Here is a 16,297-nt window from a genome sequence, read left to right as displayed (position 1 = left end):
GTACAACGGGACTAACATCTTTGTCTCTGACCAATGGATATGAGAAGGGTGAGACGAAGCAGAATATGGGGCCATTTGACTCCATGCCAGTTCAGATGGTTTCATAAACAAAGACAGACCCCACTTACTTCAGTTCAAACCTTTAACAACAACAACAACAAAAAGTCGGCAAAGGCAGAGAAGCCCCAGGTGATGTAAGCTGAAGAGAATGCTGGTGAACCCTCAACACAGGGAAAATAAATCAAAAGCCGGCCTGGATCTATTCAAGATATTCCTTCCACATTCCCAGGAGCTGTTCTCTCTCTCTCTCTCTCAAATTGAGATGCAACCAACTTCAGAAATGAAGGATGCCAGCAGTCTGATTTGGAGGTGAGGTCTTGGATGCATAGCAAGGAACACACAAGCTCTAGGGGAGTGCTGCTGGGTTCCCACCAGCAATTACCACATTGGCCCAAAAAGACCCGGAGATCTTAAGCTAATTAAAGAGATTTGCTTGGGGGAGTAGGAAATCACTACTCCAGAGCATGGCCTGTGCACCAGACCAAAGCCGTAATCATGATTCATCTCTGACATGTTGCTAATCAGCACACACATGTTCCTAATTTCACGCTCTCCAAAGGAAAGCTGAAGGGACAATTGTTTCTGAGCTTTAACATGAAGCCGACCCATGCCAAATGACCATGTGTCCTGCTTATCAAACTGAGAGCTCTAGTTTTCATCCGAATTTCTTTTCACTGTCCCACCCCTCCACTCACTCTGCCCCCCGAAATCCATTCACTAAAGATGAAGATTTGTTAGGACAGTGGCATGAGTTGTTTCTCTGACAGCAACTTCTCTAAATGACGGTGGCCCGAATGGAACTGCAGATATATATATATATATATATATTTTTTTTTTTTTTTTTTTTTTTTGAGACGGAGTCTCGCTCTGTCGCCCAGGCTGGAGTGCAGTGGCGCGATCTCAGCTCACTGCAAGCTCCGCCTCCCGGGTTCACGCCATTCTCCTGCCTCAGCCTCCCGAGTAGCTGGGACTACAGGCGCCTGCCACCACGCCCGGCTAGTTTTTTGTATTTTTTAGTAGAGACGGGGTTTCACCGTGTTAGCCAGGATGGTCTCGATCTCCTGACCTCGTGATCCACCTGTCTCAGCCTCCCAAAGTGCTGGGATTACAGGCTTGAGCCACCGCACCCGGCCTGGAACTGCATATATTTTTAAATGTCCTTCCCCACGCCTGACTTTATGATTTTCTTATTGCTTTGCCACTGGAACCAGCCATGCAGCTAAAGCCCAGAGATATCAACACAGACGCATACACACGCAACGCACACAAGCAAACTTTCTCCCTGGGTTTAAAAACAAGGCAAAACAAAGTTGTGCAGTCTCCTTAGTTTTCACAAAGCAAAAACTCAAGTACTTTTTCCAATTAGTCTGTTAAGGATCTGGGCCGTGTGTTCTCCCATGGCTGATACTCACAAATAGACAGGATTGTTCCATTTTTCCAATTCCGAAAACGTTAGAGACAAGCTATAAAACATGCCTCTGGACGGAGAGCCAGACCTTTCCCTCTGCTTCGTGCACCACTCCCATCCACTCAAATGAGAACCGCATGTTAGAGAACTGGCATCTTTAAGGTAACAGTCAACCCATCTGTAGTTTAAAAAGCATACACAGACTCAGATTAACTGTGTCTGTGTATGCTTTTTCCATAAATACTGGGTACAAAGAAGAAGCAAACAACCAACCACCCAAATACCCACCCAGCAAATCGGCTACTGACTCACTCTCACTTAGCTGTGAAAGAACAGTTACAAAGGCTTCACTCCAGAAGCCCAAAAAGTCTCTTCCTATGAGGGCAAAATAGTGATTAGACAATAGAGGAAAACTTAAAGCTATAAACATGATTGTTATGCCTAAGCTGAGAGGAAATGTTCAGATCAAAACACAACTACTAATGAAAAGCCTTAGGACCACACAGAGAGGTGCACCGAATTGTGCCGACTTCAAATACCACTGTTTCCGAGGCCCGGGGACTGAGTCTCCAAATACTATGTCACATCTGGAATTCTGCTTTTACAGCACAAATGCCTGTAGAAATGGGGGATTGTGACGTTGCCATGGGGACCCAGCCTCCTCCACCCCAACAGGTCCCCGGCAAGCCCCACACACATGCTTCCTTCAAGGTGGATTTCGCGTATTTGGAAATTATGGAAGGCCGTCCTTTTAGGTTTCAGTGTTAATGGAAACATTACAGGACATGCTAGAAAGCAAGGCAACCCCTTCTGTCAGCCGATTAAGTCTGTCCACATGGTGGTCTCAAACAGAAAAACCTCCTTAAAATAACAGTGGGAAGCAGTAAGTCAGCATTAGGCCCTTTTTCAAAATTTGTGGCTTTCCCCGACTTTCTCTAGGAAGGAGACAGGCTTCAAGCATCCTTTTAAACTCTCCTGTTTTCTAGCTGCAAAAATCCAAGTGAGTCAACCTATGCTCAAAACTGCCAGCCATTGGTAGCCCACCTCAGGCTCCAAGTAGCCTTGCCCTTGCTGAACTGAACCTCTCATGCCACCCTGCAGGGCTACTGGCCAATGCAGCATGTATTTGCTTTTAATTACTGATGACCCTGTTTTTGTTAAGAGGAAAAGGTTACTAGAACCTTTGGAGAATCCTGTGAAAAATAATCCTTCCCCAATTTCCCCCAGAGACTTTTCATACACAATTTTGGGAGGCTCCCAGAGCTCAGGAAGGCCACCCAAGGGCCTCTGAGGGGTTCACAGGCCCCCAGGTCCAAAGCCACATTTAGATGCAAAAGAATCCCGAGACCCCACTTAGAAATCAGAGAGTGCATCTTGGCTTTGCCAGTTCCCTGGGATGCAGACCCTCCAACTTACCTCTCAAGGTGTGGATTCAGATAGCAACATATGAAATATCCACACATATACCATAACCACCCTTGGGTGACCCCAGCTGGTTCTGTCCCCCAGGAGTGAATATTCTCCCATTCATTCTGACTAGAATATTCCAAGCTAAAGCCAGAATGACTCTTCTAATGAGTATCTGCCTCTGTCTGCAAGGTCTGGCCTTTCCCAGAAGCTTTCCAGGGGAGAGGGAAGAAATCAGCCCAGAGGTGAAGCCACAGTCACCAAGCTTTGACAGGCAGATGGGAGGAGAGGGTAAGGCCTCCTGTTTCACGGCCCTGCCCGGCCCAGGGGTGACACTCACGGTGTGTCCTCCTGATCAAACCATTTCCATCTAGTCTCTTAGACAGCAGGTCCTGAAACATCCCGCTGAGATGCAGCCAAGGTTTCTGAGTGCCTTTGAGTGTGTGTGTTGTCAGTATGTGTGCCCAGCCACACAGCCAACAACAACAACAAAAAAGCACCAGGAAGTCAGCAGTGCCGGCTCCAGGTGTTAACACTTAGCGCATCCTGCCCAGCCCCCTCCAGCTTGAGGCCGGCCGCATGGGAGCCGGACACAGCAATTAGACCCTTCCCGGGCCAGGCGCCTTTGTCCCCTTGCTAACATCATTAGTGTCTGACTTCCTGTGCACAACGGGGCCTCCCGGGGGGCAATCGCCGGCTGACCCGGGCAAGGCATTAGACTTCCTTTGTCAAAGACCCTCAAATGTTAACAAGCATGTGAACAAGCTTCTCCTCCCCCACCCCCTCCCACCTCAGCTGCTCCTCCAGCCCACCACTCTCAACTGGCTTGGTTCTCCCCAAGCTGTGGGAATCCGAGTTACTTGTGAGAAATATCAAGTCTCAATGCTGGGCAAGCAGCACTGCCTTTCTGCAGAAAGAGCCTCCAAACCTGATTTCCTAGAACCTTTCAGTATAAGCATGCAACTCACACTCGCTGAGTGCCCACTGGTTACAATGGCTGTGTAACCACCGTCCTGCCTTAAGTAGGGTGAAACAAAGAAAGGTGAAAGTCCCAGGCTGTGCCACACCCAGCCCAGTGCCCATCAACCACAGACGCACTCTGTTCCTGTGTTCATGGACTGAAGTGCAAAGTTGGCCTCAAGATGCAAGGACTTTGAAGGTTTGAGTGGTATCCTGAGGCCTTCAGAAAAATACTGGTGAGATCTGAAAACGGGATGAGTGTGAGTTGCTATATAGCTGCAATCCTACCATCATCCCTCTCTTGGCAATACTATCACCACCAAGGCCAAAATCACTTTGCTCTCATTTACCCCTCATTACCAAGAGTCGCAGCTTCTTATTTGGGGGAGAACTGTGGTGCATGTGTGCACACACATTGGCACACGGTATTTTCGGGAGGCTTCTGGACCCCTGAGGCCCCCAGACCTCTCACCTGCCTTACAGTCCAGCTCCACTCAATAGCTTGATAGCTTAAAGCCACGTCTGTTGAATAATAGAGAGTGGTTTTACTTTGGTGATTAAAAACAAAATTCAGGGCAGCCACAGTGGCTCACACCTGTAATCCCAGCATTTTGGGAGGTGGAGGCCAGTGGATTGCTCGAGCCCAGGAGTTTAAGACCAGCCTGGGCAAAATGGTGAAACCCATTTCTACAAAAAGTACAAAAATATTAGCCAGGCATGGTGGTACACACCTGTAGTCCCACACACCTGTAGTCCCAGCTACTCGGGAGGCTGAGGCAGGGGGATCGCTTGAGCCAAGGAGGTTGAGACTGTAGTGAGCCGAAATCACACCACCACACTCCAGACTGGGTGACAGAGCAAGAGACTGTCTCAAAAACAAAACGAGGGCTGGGCGCAGTGGCTCACATTTGTAATCCCAGCACTTTGGGAGGCCGAAGCTGGGGATCACAAGGTGAGGAGTTCAAGACCAGCCTGGCCAACATGGCTAAAAATACAAAAAATAATTTAGCCAGGCATGGTGGCACCCGCCTGTAATCCCAGCTACTCGGGAGGCTGAGGCAGGAGAACTGTTGGAACCCAGGAGGCGGAGGTTGCAGTGAGCCGAGATCGCACCACTGCACTCCAGCCTGGGTGACAGAGTAAGACTCCATCTCAAAAACAACAAAAACAAAAACAAACAAACAAAAAGTTCTAATGGGGGAGGGAAGCGGTTGATGTAAAATCTCCATTTAAAATAGAAGTCTTGGATTAATGCCATCCAACTGTAATCCTTTATAGGCAGTATTTGTTACAACTCAGTAACTGAACACTTTGTCCAAGATGTTGGGACTCATGAACTTTACAAAGTAGAAACATGAAAGGCAACCACTTACGCTGTTGAGCACATAAACCCATCCAGAGAGCGGTATCTATCACTTTTCAGATCACAGGTGACAACAGTCATGTGTGCAGCCAAGTCAGTTGCCTTGAATCAAGATAAAAAGTGAACTAGGATGTGGCTAATTCTTATTCCTTTTTTTTTTTTTTTTCCCCCATCACTGAGTGTGGAGGAAAATACTCATAATACCCACTGGATGAAGAAAACAGCTGATTTTCCCACTCCTGCTCAACTGCCTTTGCAGAGTATGGTATTTGTGGTCAACACAAAAAACTGAGTTAGGTTTTAGATATATTTTACAATATCTGCGCATGAGCCACTATGAAGGATAATCCAAAATTCCAGCTTTCCAAAATGAATAATCTATGTCTCTGACTCCTACTTCAGCCACAACAAAACTCGTTCAGCTTCAAAATTAAGATATTGGTATAAAGCAAAGGACACCATCACTTACATGATGCTAAGTCCCCCACAAGTTTATTTTGATGAATGTTACAAGTTTCAAAGGGTAAAAAATTTCACTGTCAGTTCTTTTACCTTTTGCCAAACTAATTTTAAAATAGCAGGCAATCGGAAGGATATATTCAAACACTAATGATCCCTATAACTTTACATCTCCCTACTATTTGGATGGGAGCCAGCAGTCTGTTCTTAAACTATAAGCAATAAATCTAGAAGACTCTCTTTCCTAATTTCCCAAAGACACCACATGGAATTTCCATTAAAGCACACACACACACACACACACACACATGCAAACACACATACACACAATGACATACCAATTAAATCACTGTGTGACATTTAGGCCAGGAAATAATTATGTTTGCCGAGGAGTATTCAGCTTTGTTTTAATTTCCTTGAACCGCTAAAATGTCATTCTGAGAAGGCAAAGAATGATGTAAAAATGAAGTATTGATATCTTGGTCAATTTTAGATTTTGATAAATGTTTTTTTGTGGGTGAAGAAGGCAGTGGGGTGTTCCCAGGAATTAAGGTCTCCCTGCACTCCCTCTCCCAGGATTTCTGGCAAGGAGTGGGATAGAGAGGTCAATTAGAAAGCAAATCCATTGTGAGGCAGACACAGCAAATGGAACAGCAGGTAGGAGCATATTTCCACCCCGATGAAGTGGGCCTGGTGGTGAGTTCCCATTCCTCTCCTATAGGGCTGAGGCAAGCAAATGGCACACACAACCTTGTCCCTTCACCTGTCAACAGGAAGAAATCAATGTGTCTTGCCCCTTCATTAAGGCTTCCCATGGAGAAATGTTTACAAAATCAAAGTAATATGGTGAATTAAATTAGAAACCTGTAATATTTTGTCATGAAGTTAGCATGAAACAGAAGCTAACCAGAAAAGATTAAAAGCAGTGATTTTTTTTTTTTTTTTTTTTTTTTAAAGGAAGGTCCAAAGGTTCTGGCTAAACCGACTTTAAGAATCGGGGAGTTCGTTGCTTTTGCTGCTGCGGCCACAGCCATGAGTATGCTCAGGTTTCAGAAGAGGCTCGCCTCTAGTGTCCTCTGCTGTGGCAAGAAGAAGGTCTGGTTGGACCCCAGTAAGACCAATGAAATTGCAATGCCAACTCCCATCAGCAGATCCAGAAGCTGATCAAAGATGGGTTGATCATCTGCAAACCTGTGACTGTCCATTCCCAGGCTTGATGCCGGGAAAACACCTTGGCCCGTTGGAAGGGCATGCACGTGGGCATAGTAAGCGAAAGGGTACAGCCAATGCCCAAATGCCAGGGAAGGTAACTTGGATGAGGAGAATGCGGATTCTGCACTGGTTGCTGAGAAGATACCGTGAATCTAAAAAGATTGATCACCACACATATCACAGACTGTACCTGAAGGTGAAGGGGAATGTGTTCAAAAACAAGTGGATTCTCAGGGAACACATCCACAGCTGAAGGCAGACAAGGCCCACAAGAAGCTGCTATATTACTATAATTTATCCTGTATGTTTCTTTAAAATTACATAAATGCAGGGGATTTTATGATTAGATGACTGCTCTCCAGTGAATAACAGAACTGTGTAAAATTAAAAGGGAAACTGACAAATCCAGAAAGCAGATGACAGTGTCTTCCTCTCTCCAGCAAAATAATCACATTACAGCCATGTGGAAACCTAAGACCTCCAACTCTTTCCAGAGAGTCAGGGCGGCTTGATTTTACAGACCAAGCTAAGGAGATAAAAATCACTTGCTGGTAAAAAACGGTAAATTCCATTTTGTGATTAGAATCACAACACATATGTAGCCCAGGTGTTGAAGAAGAAAGAATGAGCTCTGCCTCAAAAACAGCCTGACCAGGCACGGTGGCTTCCACCTGTAATCCCAGCATTTTGGGAGGCCACGGCAGGAGGAATGCTTGAAACCAGGAATTCAAGACCAGCCTGGACTCCATCTCATAGACCCCGTCTCTATGAAAAATACAAACAATTAGCTGGGTGTGGTGGCACATGCCTGTAGTCCCAGCTACTGAGGAGGATCTCTTGAGCCCAGGAGGTTGAGGATGCAGTGACTGCACCCTGCACTCCAGCCTGGGCAACAGAGCAAAGCTCTGTCTACCCCTCCCCCACCCCCATCCCGCCCCCCCCCCCAAAAAAAAAAAAAAAACTTAGCTGATCTAAAAGCAATATTTAACTATACCCTGACATTCTCTCCTCCTTATTTATTCATGAAAAACCTCTGCAAATGCCCCAGGATTTATCAACCAGATGTCTCAAGAGCTTGAAATACGCTTTTGCACTTAGGAAAGCCATTTTGAGTGAGAATAAGGGTAAACCAGACCCCTGCCTCTAGGTGTTTACAATTAGTTTTGGAAAACAAAGCTAAAAGACACAAAACTACAGCAGATAAGGTTACACTGCCTAGAATGAATGGGCTAAGTTATGCCACTGAGCTCTATGTGTAATAAGATTTCAGAGAAGGGGTAGTTGAACAGAGGAAGGCTAGCCAGAGAAGCATCTTCAGAGGAGGCATGTCAAGCTTTGGGGTTGGGGAGGGGAAGGAAGATTCTTTCAAGCAAACGCAGACCCAGAAGCTTGTGCTACCAACTGCACAACCCAGTGCCCAACACATGGTAAGCATTCTAGAAATGGTTGCTGTTTCTCAGGGATGACACAGAGCCTTTCTGGTCATCAGAATAAACACTTCCCACATCCCTGGAAGTGACCAACATGCCCTCATCGCTTCTGTGTTAGACACCCCCAAATGGCCTGAAAAGATGGACACCATAGGACTGAAATGGCCAAGTGGGTTCAGCTTTGCATGTGGTACATCTTGGAGACCGGCAAGATCCAAATACAGTGGTCCTTAGAGATGTGAGCACAAGCCTAGATTTGGCAGACAGAAGCACAGGGAAAAGGTCTCTGATACAGGCCAAGGTGGCAATCGGGTAGGTGGAGAGATGAGGAAGGAAGAAGAAAGAGGCAATGAAACAGCAGCTTCAAAGGATGAATCCAAAGGACCCAAGAATTGAACAGATGGGATGAGTCAAACCCCAGGGCCTGGAGAGCAGAAGTGACACAAAACAGAAGACTGGAGCTGGGGTCTCAAAACACATATCCATTTCAAGATGGAAATTGATTCCCTGCCCCTAATACAGATGGAAGGTATTTAAGAAGGAGGAAGGGGAGTCCTGGTCACCAGCCACTTCCAGTTTTCACTTCTCTTCCCTCCATGACAAAAAAAACTTTTGGTGTTAGGTTAGTGCCACAGAGGCCTAAGTTGGGAGTCTCTAACCTTCCCCGGTTGCTCTTACACACCTTAACTTTCCTGTCTGTACTCAGAATAAACCAGTGTCATGCTTCCAGACAGAACTCACTAAATACTAAAGAGGTAAGAAGAGATAAGAACAAAGGCCCTTTGTTAGCTTTTACCAAATCTTCATCAACTTCCCTACAGATCAAGACCACTAAAAACAATCTTTAAAAATGTGACATTGGCGCAAAAGGACAAAAAGGACAATACTGTATGACTACATTTATATGAGGTATTTAGAGCAGTCAAATTCATAGAGACATGAATAGAGATAGCCAGGGGCTGTGGGGAGAGGAAAATGGGGAGTTATTGTTTAATGGGTATGGAATTTCCATTTAGGAAGGTGAAAAAGTTCTACGGGTGGATGGTGGTGATGGTTGCAAAACATTGTGAATTTACTTAAAAATCTTCGAACTGTACACTTAAAATGGTTAAAATGGTAAATTTTATGTTATGTATATTTCAACACAATAAAGAAAAAAGCAAAAACACCACAAACAACAAAAAAAAACATTAAAGGAAACTGAACCAGGAAAGGAACGATAACAACAAAACAGTGTTAGGGCCACATATGCAGGAAGAACTAGAGACTAGAGGGTGGAAGACTGGAGTGAGGCAGACCAGATAGTCAGCAACTGCAGCAGTCCATATGTAACATGACAGGGACGACAATGTACTGATGAGGATCAAAGGACAGGTCTGAGAGGCATTTTTAAGGAAAAAAATAGCAGGACTTGGTGACAAATGCAATACACAGGTGATGATGAAATATTCAAAAGTGACTTTCAGGCTGTTATTTGGGGAAGTCGGAAGATAGTGATTTTAAGGCAATTGTTATTTGGGGAAGTCAGAAGATAGTGATTTTAAGGCAATAACGAGAACACTGGGGGCCAGGCGTGGTGGCTCACACCTGTAATCCCAGCACTTCGGGAGGCCGAGGCAGGCGGACCACCTGAGGTTGGGAGTTTGAGACCTGCCTGAACAACATGAAGAAACCCCGTCTCTACTAAAAAAATACAAAAAATTGGCCGGGCGCGGTGGCTCACGCCTGTAATCCCAGCACTTTGGGAGGCCGAGGCGGGCGGATCACAAGGTCAGGAGATCGAGACCACGGTGAAACCTCGTCTCTACTAAAAATACAAAAAATTAGCCGGGCGCGGTTGTGGGTGCCTGTAGTCCCAGCAACTCGGGAGGCTGAGGCAGGAGAATGGCGGGAACCCGGGAGGCGGAGCTTGCAGTGAGCTGAGATCCGGCCACTGCACTCCAGCCTGGGCGACAGAGCGAGACTCCGTCTCAAAAAAAAAAAAAAAAAAATACAAAAAATTAGCTGGGCATGGTGGTGCATGCCTGTAATCACAGCTACTCAGGAGGCTGAGGCAGGAGAATAACTTGAACCCGGGAAGCAGAGGTTGCAGTAAGCCAAGATCGCGCCATTGCACTACAGCCTGGGCAATAGGAGCAAAACTCCATCTCAAAAAAAAAAAAAAAAAAAAAAAAAGAGAACTTTTTTTCCCTCTGGGGAAAGAGGGTCTTTTTAAAAAAAGTAGGCTGCAGAAAAACAGTGAAAATGAGGTGCCTACTATCTTTTTACAATATCATATATTTTGGGGGGAGGGGAGAAATCCAGGATTAAAAAGCAGGGAGTCATGTATGAAGGTATGCCACAGAACCTTAAGGACAGATAGGCTAATTCATAAGAGGTACACAAAATTAACAGAAAGTGTAAAAAATAACAAAAAGCCAGGAATTAGGCTTTGTGAGACTACCCATAGTTAGGGCACATATGGAGGAAAAAGAAGATTGAAAAAGTGAGGTTGGCAAGGTAGGAAAATGATATATACTTAAAATAAAGAATATTCAACAGGCTACAAGTAAAAGAATGTCAAGATGGATGTTTTCAACATGAAAGCCATCTTTTTAAATGCTTTTTAAACTTTTTCCTTTGTTTAAATTTTTTATTTTGAATTTTTGTGTAATTTTGAACTGAATGTGAATTTGAATGTGAATATTATATATACACATAAGTGTATATTATTTATGGGGTACATGCAATGAAAACTTTTTCTTTTTTTTTTTTTTTTTGAGACGGAGTCTCACTCTGTCGCCCAGGCTGGAGTGCAGTGGCCGAATCTCAGCTCACTGCAAGCTCCGCCTCCCAGGTTCACGCCATTCTCCTGCCTCAGCCTCCCGAGTAGCTGGGACTATAGGCGCCCGCCACCTCACCCGGCTAGTTTTTTGTATTTTTTTAGTAGAGATGGGGTTTCACCGTGTTAGCCAGGATGGTCTCGATCTCCTGACCTCGTGATCCACCCGTCTTGGCCTCCCAAAGTGCTGGGATTACAGGCTTGAGCTACCACGCCTGGCCTCTTTTTTTTTTTTTTTTTTTTTGAAATTGGGGTCTTGCTCTGTCTGCCGGGCTGGAGTGCAGTGGTGCACTGGCATGATCTCAGCTCACTGCAGCCTCCGCCTCCCGGTTCCAGTGATTCTCTTGCCTCAGCCTCCCGGGTAGCTGGGAGTACAGGCATGTGCCACCACGCCCAGCTAACTTTTGTATTTTTAGTAGAGAGGGTTTCACCATGTTGGCCAGGCTGGCCTTGAACTCCTGACCTCAGGTGATCCACCTACCTCAGCCTCCCTCCAAAAGTGCTAGGATTATAGGTGTGAGCCACCTCGCCTGGCCAAAAACCTTTTTGATTATACAAATCTCTGAGCAAATAATTATATTGCTAGATCATTTAAAATAGTTCCTCCATATTAATTCCTGAGTTTTCTGCTGTCATTCAAACTCAACTCCTGGTTTTACAGGAAAAATAGAAAACATATTATTAGGACCACTTAAATCAAATGTTTTCATATGTTTGAAACTTAAAAAAAAAAAAAAAACCTGCCACTGGCACTGGAAAAAGGTACTGAAAAGACGCTAGTTCACTGTCAGGCTTCTGTGTACAGATACCGAGTCGGGCATCCTGGAGGCAAGGCTGTGCTCAGAGCTCACAATTCTGCCAGAGAGCCCTCTAATCTCCCACATTATGGAGAAGAACACAGAGAACCCATGTCATGATATTCCCCAAGATCTGCTCAGCACTTCACAATTTGAACCATTGTTAAAATATACCTTTTTTGCTGTTTTTGAAACAATGCTACGTGGAAAATGTAGACTACCAACACTGAACTATGAGCTCCAAATCAGGTCTTTTTTTTTTTTTTTTTTTTTTTTTTTTTGAGACAGAGTCTTGCTCTGTCGCCCAGGATGGGGTGCAGTGGCGCAATCTCGGCTCACTACAAGCTCCACCTCGCAGGTTCACGCCATTCTCTTGCCTCAGCCTCCCAAGTAGCTGGGACTATAGGCGCCCACCACCACGCCCAGCTAATTTTTTGTATTTTTAGTAGAGACGGAGTTTCACCGTGTTAGCCAGGATGGTCTTGATCTCCTGACCTCGTGATCCACCTGCCTCGGCCTCTCAAAGTGCTGGGATTACAGGTGTGAGCCACTGAGCCCTAAATCAGGTCATTTTTTTAAACCAGATACTCCTAACCAACTAGTCTAAGAGCTAGCATTTAGAATAACTGGCAATTTCCCAGAACTCAAAGAGAAATAAAAGTTCAAAAGATTGGCTAGAACAGTATCAGTAGGACTCAAAGTTATCGAATTAGATTTCAATTCAGGCAAACCATTTTTGTTCAAAGCTCACAAAAATGGTGAATGTTTGCATAAGGACACTAATATAAGCATTAATTTTCAGACTATCCTGTTTTGGACATCATTCAACATTTGCTACCATTTGACAGATGTACATCCATAGCCCGAAAGGCTTAGTGGGTCAGTTTTGGCATCATGGCTAACAACTTTCTTTCTCAAAAGTAGGGTGGAAAAGCTGAGGTGTGGTTCATCTCTGAAATGTGATTGATCTCTGAGATGAGGTCTACTTTGGGAATATTACACCTCTAGAGTTTATTTCCAGACATCCACAACAGGTTTAGGGAAAGTAATATTTTAGGAAACAGTAACTATTACACTGGTTCAATGCTTATCACTAATGAACATTTATTATGCAGTAGCAGAACTGTGACTGACCTTCATAACTTTTATTTTTAAATTGGAGACAAGGTCTCACTCTGTTGCCCAGGCTGGAGTACAGTGGTACAATCATGGCTTACTGCAGCCTTGAACTCCTGGGCTCAAACAATTCTCTGCCTCAGCCTTCTAAATAGCTGGGAGAACTACAGGCGTGTACCACCATGCCTGGTTAATTTTTAAAATTTCACTCTTTGTAGAGATGGGGTCTTACTATGTTGCCCTGGTTAGTCTGAAACTCCTGGGCTCAAGCAATCCTCCTGCCTCAGACTCCCAATGTGTTGGGATTACAGACGTGAGCCACAGCACCTAGCCAACCCTCGTAACTTAACCACACTACACTGATGTTTTCCTGACGATATAACTTTAATTTAAAAACATAACTTTTGAGGTCATAAAAAAGAACTTCTATAACCACCGGTCTGAACAGAACCATGTCATCTTACAAGTTCCCCAAAATAGCAAACGCCTCTGTATTTCATCTTTAAAAGCTTGACACTCAGGACTTATTTTTCAGGGAATATGTAGCTATTTTTTGCAATGTTAGCAGTTTTCATTTCTGAGGGATGGAATAAACATTAAAATACTCTTTGTTCTCTAATGTATTTTTTGAATTAAAAATACTATATACAATTGAACATAATCCTGAGCAGAACAACTAGTGATTATTAAACATTAATTATTTGTCACTTCAGATTAGAAATTTTTGAAGGTCAATTTTTTGTACATTATCTGTATACACAAATTGCTAAATGTTATTATTTAATATTTGTTATAATAAACATTTCTGGGAGAAATAAAAAAGCTTGACACTCTGGGTTTCTTTTACAATTCTCCCCATACTAGAACATCATGCCAACATCCTAATAAGATTGGTGGTAATGAAAGATCAACCTCATTTTCTTGGCAACAATAGGCTTACAGAAGAATCACGTAAGAGAAAAACAAACACTATCTGATAAGGAAAAGATGGATTCTGTCTTCCACCGCAGCCCTTGGACTCTCAGATCTGGAACACTGTTATCTGATTGTATCTGCACAGTTTTAACCACGAGGGCACTGCATGGTAGAGGAAGCAGAACAGAGGAACAAGGACCAAGAGCAGCCCCTGCCCCATAGCCTGAATGCTCTAATAGCCACAGGAAAAAAAAAACTCAAACAGGGACACATGGAGCCTTCCTAACTCCCCCTTTCCCACTGACACCAAAAATAACCAACCATAAACTTTTAGCACCTCTCAAAGACTTCAAGAGAGGCATAAAGGGCAATGCTTTGGCCTAGCTAAAGATTTTCAAACCAGTGCAATTCCTTTCTTTACTGTTTTATTAAAATATGCAAGCACAGTACTTATAAACAAAGGAATCATTTCAGTTTTTGCTTGGAAAAATGGGAGCCAATACATTCCTTCTGGGAATTCAGGGTAAAAGTTTTACAAAAACAGTGTCCAGATGTGCTTAAAAATTCACTCTGTTCTTTCTTTTGGGGAGAAGTGGAGGGAGAAACAAAGGGTAGGAGAGACATTTTATTAAAAATTGAAACAGTTATTGGTTTTTCTTGGCTCACCCACTAACCTGCTCTCCACTGACAATGCGGGAGCACCTGAGGCAGAAGTGCGTGGCATCCCTCCCCTTCCAACCGCCCCATCTGACCTCCTCCACTCTGGCCTCCTGGCAGGGAGACAGGGCCTGGCTGACCGCGGTGTTGGTGTCGCCAACCTGAGCCTCAGGAACTTCTCTAACTTCCAGAACATCCTCGGTGACAAATGGTTCCACCAGGTGGTGATGAAAAGTTGTGTGTGTGTGTGTGGGGTGGGGGGTAGGGGGGGGGGAAGAAGAGACTTTGAAGGCCAAAAGTTCTCAACTGAGAATCAAGCATTTCTTTATGAAAACAACCACCCTGGGGATAAACCTTCATTTAAAAAAAAAAAAAAACTTTAAACTGGAATGTTTTGTCAACATCACATCCCAGTTTTAACCTGGAAGCTTTGCTGAGATTTGAAGCTTCCTCAACCCAATGACTTCATTCCCAGAGTCCTTTTTAACCACAGAGAGATTTAAATAGTCTGTTATAAAGTTTCCCTTCATTTTCAGAGGAGCTGGTGCTGGCACTGAGTATTGAAGGTAAATGAGTGTTTCAAACGGAGCATAAATAGACAGAGAATCAGGCATATATTATGAATAAAAAGATAATCCTAATAATAGTTTACATTATCACAAACCAAAGTTTATATGAGTAGCTAAGCCCCCTTTCAAAGTAGAGAGCAGCTGCTGGTACGGTAGAGGAAAATGGTATGTCAAAAATTTGACCTACCTTAAAGTGTGTTTAACTCTGCTGTCAGCCACTGCTTCCTTCTGCCACCTTACACCAGGATGGAGGCAGGGGCAGTATCCTTTTTGAAGTGTTTTGTTTGCACAGGCACAAAACTGTCTCAGTGCTGGAGGGACCTATCTCCACTCTACCTTGACAATCTCCACAAAGGCTACGTCATTCTCATCAGTGATGAAGTAAAAACAGGGACTTCCTCAGAGGAGCCAGTCCTGAAGGTGCCCTGCTACTGCCTCCTTAGAGTGCGAGGAACATCTCCAGGGTCTACAGCCTCAGTCCTTGAAGGCTGCCAGTAACACTATCACAAGTAGGCAGAAGGCTGGGGAGCTGTGCTTACACACAAATCTGCTAAGTCACAAATCCCCTAGGCTTCATCTGCACCCAAAAATGCTGGCCCCACATAAACCACTTTAACTCAAAGCCCTCACCATGAGTGAGAGGAATATCTGCACGCAATAGGGTAATCCTGCCCTTCTTCATAGAGCTCCCAGGATGTGCAGAGTCCAGGGCCAGGCCCTAGGAAGATGAGTGCCATGTGCCTAGGGCAGTGACATTCAGGTGGAAGAGACACACCTGGGTTTTCTGAGTGAAGACTAGGCGAGAGGGTCACCTTCTGGAAGTGGCCAGCTTCATGTTTCCAAATTAGAACACAGCGTTACAACTCGAGTCAATTATCTAAAGTTAAATATTTCTGTACCTACAGGAGCAAGAGGCACATCAGAATCATGGAAACAGTCCACGTCACTGGTCTCCTTTTTCAATTTCCAGATATTAGGCCCATTTCAAGATGTTCTCACCAGGAGCCAAAAGCTTTATGCAAAGGTGGCTGAAGCTTCAATCAGCCCAGGGCAGAATGAGGGCAAAGAGCCCCTAGTAACGAGTGGACTCCAAGGAAGAGAGCCCCTCTTCTTCCTTCCTTTC

The 16,297-nt window shown here is 44.5% G+C and overlaps 1 protein-coding gene and 1 pseudogene across 3 annotated transcripts in view; one reads left to right on the top strand and one right to left on the bottom strand.

Moving 5' to 3' along the window:
• Positions 1-16,297, bottom strand: part of IL17RD (interleukin 17 receptor D) — an 81,728-nt gene that overhangs the window by 37,898 nt on the left and 27,533 nt on the right. The window contains exon 1 of one of the 3 annotated variants that reach the window (XM_031663275.1): positions 3,216-3,643. The exons of the other annotated variants lie outside the window; for them this stretch is intronic. The gene's annotated coding sequence lies outside the window, so the exon portion shown is untranslated. Of the gene's footprint in view, positions 1-3,215; positions 3,644-16,297 lie in introns of those variants that run through there. 3 annotated transcript variants of the gene reach the window in all.
• LOC116273866 lies at positions 6,487-15,672 on the top strand (annotated as a pseudogene).

The sequence above is a fragment of the Papio anubis genome, chromosome 2, assembly GCF_008728515.1.
Source record: "Papio anubis isolate 15944 chromosome 2, Panubis1.0, whole genome shotgun sequence".
NCBI classification, from domain to species: domain Eukaryota; kingdom Metazoa; phylum Chordata; class Mammalia; order Primates; family Cercopithecidae; genus Papio; species Papio anubis.
This window is presented reverse-complemented; position numbering and strand designations above follow the sequence as displayed.